We start from the raw sequence: 3,452 nt of genomic DNA on the forward strand, positions 1-3,452 counted from the left end.
TTTTTTAAAAACCCCTTTGAGTTGTCCCTGTTCGGGTTTCCCAAAAACGAGCTTTAAATGTAAAAAAAGTCCTAAACCCTTAAAAAAAATTTGTTTGGAAATTTAAGGTTTTAAAAAATTTAAAATTTAAAAAAAAAAAGTTTTTTTTTCTAAAAAACAAAAAACTTTTGGGGCTTTTAAAAAATTTTTTCCCCTTTTTTTTTTTTTTTAAAGCCGGGGTTTAAATTAATCTTTAAATTATTTTTAATTTTTTTTAAAAGGTTTGGGAGTTTTTTAAAACAAATGAAAATAAAAACAAAAAAAATTTTACATTTTTAACCCAAAAATTTTTAAAATTTAAAAATTTCAAGTCAAAAGTATATCGTTCAAGGTTCCCCGATCAGTTTAAACCCCCCCTGAAGGGGCTAGTCCCAAAATTTTCAATTTTGTCCCAAATATGAAAAATTTAATTTATTTGTAATCCAAAATTTTTCCAAAATTTTTAAAAAATTTAAAAATTTTAGAAAAGAAAAAAAAACCAGTTTAAAAATTTAATTAAAAATTTACCTTTCAAGGTCAAAAAATTCCCTAAAAGAGTCAAGGGGCAATTAGAGTTTTAGTTAAAAAATTAAAAGGAAATTTTTGTTTTAAAAAAAAGTCATTCCAAATTAAAAAACTGTTTTTTACCTATTTTCGCCCCCAAAAAAGAAAAAAATTTTTAAAATTTTTTGAATTCAAAGACAAGTTTCTTTATGAATTAAAATTCCAAAACCTTTGTGTGAATTTTGAAAAATAATTTTGCCCAAAAAAGAGTGTTAAAGCTTTAAAATTTTCTAAATTCCCAAATTTAAAGGGGAAAAGAAAATCAAAGATAAAACAAAGCAAAGCCAAATTTTAGAAATTTAACCTCGAAGGTCAAGGTCATAAATTAATGAAGGCCAAAGTTAGTCATGTCTTCTAAAAGATCTTGTTGCAAGGGTTGTGGTGAACAAGTATGTAGACAAACCAGTAAGAACTTATGAACAAGATTCAAGTTTGCAGATGGCAACGCCTAAGTGACTGTAACCTCTATTTCTTTTTTCTAAAAAAATAAAAAAAGAGAAAAATTGAGCTAAAAATGTATGGCATACATGTATATCAAAATATATAATCAAATAATACTTTTAACTTTGTTTACCACATTAAAGCTCATGATAGCACTTATAGTTGAACCCATTACTTCATGAGCATTTTGTGAAAAATGGCTATTATCATTGAAAAGTCTCCCTTTCAAGTTCAAATTGCTATAAAACTATAAAAACTGCTTCTATACTAATTAAACTTGTAACAAATGTAGACTTCACCATTGCCTTTGTAACAACATGCTCAGGCTGGCTTTGATTTCCTGTTACCATGTTACCATGGCAACGAGGAGACATCTCAAAATAGGGAGGGGGTCGAAAATGCGTTGTTTCGCGTATATATGAGGTAAAGGGTTACAAAAAATGATTAAAATACCTGAAATTACCCAATATTGCGTTTTTCCATGTTAAAACATGGCCTAACATATAATTTGAATACAAATTGGTGATTTGTAGAATTTTTAATTTTTTTCATTAACCCATCACTTCATGAGCATTTTGTGAAAAATGGCTGTTTTCATTAAACAGTCTCCCGTTACAAGTTCAAATTGCTATAAAACTATAAAAACTGCTTCAATACTAATCAAACTCGGCACAAATGTTGACTGGACAATTGCCTTTGTAACAACATGCTCAGGCTTAAATTTCCTTTTACCATGGCAACGAAGGGGCATCTCAAAATTGACAAAAATTACTAGTCGTTGTTTCGCGTATATATATGGTAAAGGGTTAATATAATGGATAATATGTTGCACATATATTAAAAATAGAGTCTTTTTTCTCACAAAATGTTACAACATACATTGAGTCATGACAAGTGAATCAAGAGAATTTTTGAAACAAGATAGATACAGTCCTGCATCTAAAAAGATCTTTCATAAAACTATCATGAATACCAGGTATTCAATGTAAGTTTTAATATGTTTCAATGCATGATAGATGATTGAAATTGAGACAGCATACTCCACTTTTGAGGAACCTATATCTTATTTTATACTTATGTATATGTAGGTCAAGCCTGCTTAAAAGCAAATATATCTCAAAATCAAAGTGACGTCACATTTATAGGACAACACAACCGTGGATAGTTAAACATGCTTTGAAGAAATGCCTGCTCTGCTAGTCAATAGTTCTTACCCTCTTTGAGTCACGTGTGGCTAGTCTTTTACACAGCAGTGTAATTACAATGCAAGTTGTACAGCTTATCTTTCCATTTACGCAATAAATTAAATGTGATTGGTAAATAACATTTTCTTCCACTCAAAATATAATTATTTTTCTTTCTTAAATAATATTTAAAAGATTGTGTTTGGCCATATAAAACGATATTGCATTGATGATAACATGCGCCATGAATTCGTAATGGATCAGACTCAGTTGAACTTTTATTTAACAGTTTACTGTAAGGTACGAAATTACAGTGAACGAAAACTTAATGTACAGACGTGGATCTGCAAGCGAAATTTCTTGATCATATATCAATACAATTTAAAAAAATAAAAACAATATTTTTGTTAATATATTCATAGGTGAACTTATTCATATAAGTTAGACCAAAAAAATTAAACGCAAACAAAAAAACACCTTTTATCGCCTTTACCTTTCCGAATCTGAAATCTTATTTCTCTTGTATACGTTTTACACCTTGCGTAATATCCGGCATTATTTTGGTTTGATAATTATTCATACAGTATATATCAATCACGTAACTCCGATCCAAACATTTACGGAAATAATCGAAGGGCTTCCCGCCAAAAGATAAAATTGCATTTTTTAGAATGGCCAGAAATGTTACACATAGCGTTTCTATGTTGAAAACTGTGTCAGTAGTAAATTATGCATTTAATAACAATAAGGTGTTAATTTGACAATTTATGTTCATGAATTTGAACAGGAATATAACTTTAATATATGATAGGCCTGTGGTTTGATCCCTACACCTACTATTGCCATTGTTTTAGATCTGCTCTTTCTTTTTTGCAGTAAAGGAAATGGGAAGTGCTTGCAAAATTGTCTAGATGAAACAACTAAAAACACTGTTTTGACTCTTTTGAGATTGTATTTTACGACATTGAAATTACTTTTTTGATTCTTATCCGATTTAACTCTATTGTGCTCTAACTCTCAGTACAACTAATTTATTGGCACGAATTAAATTTTATCTTATCTTAATGAATACATCTCATGAAACTAACCGAAAATGTATCCAAGATACATATAGTTTGTGCATTGACCGTATAATCAGTATGCAATTGGCATGTTAATGAAATCAAACAGTCCTCGCAGTTTACATATTAAGACTGTTTGTAAAGAACGGAAATTGTATGATATAAAAATAACTGTGTTTGTTTT

This window comes from Ruditapes philippinarum, unplaced genomic scaffold (genome assembly GCF_026571515.1).
Source record: "Ruditapes philippinarum isolate M1 unplaced genomic scaffold, ASM2657151v2 ctg1480_1_1_1_1, whole genome shotgun sequence".
In the NCBI taxonomy this organism is placed as follows: Eukaryota; Metazoa; Mollusca; class Bivalvia; order Venerida; family Veneridae; genus Ruditapes; species Ruditapes philippinarum.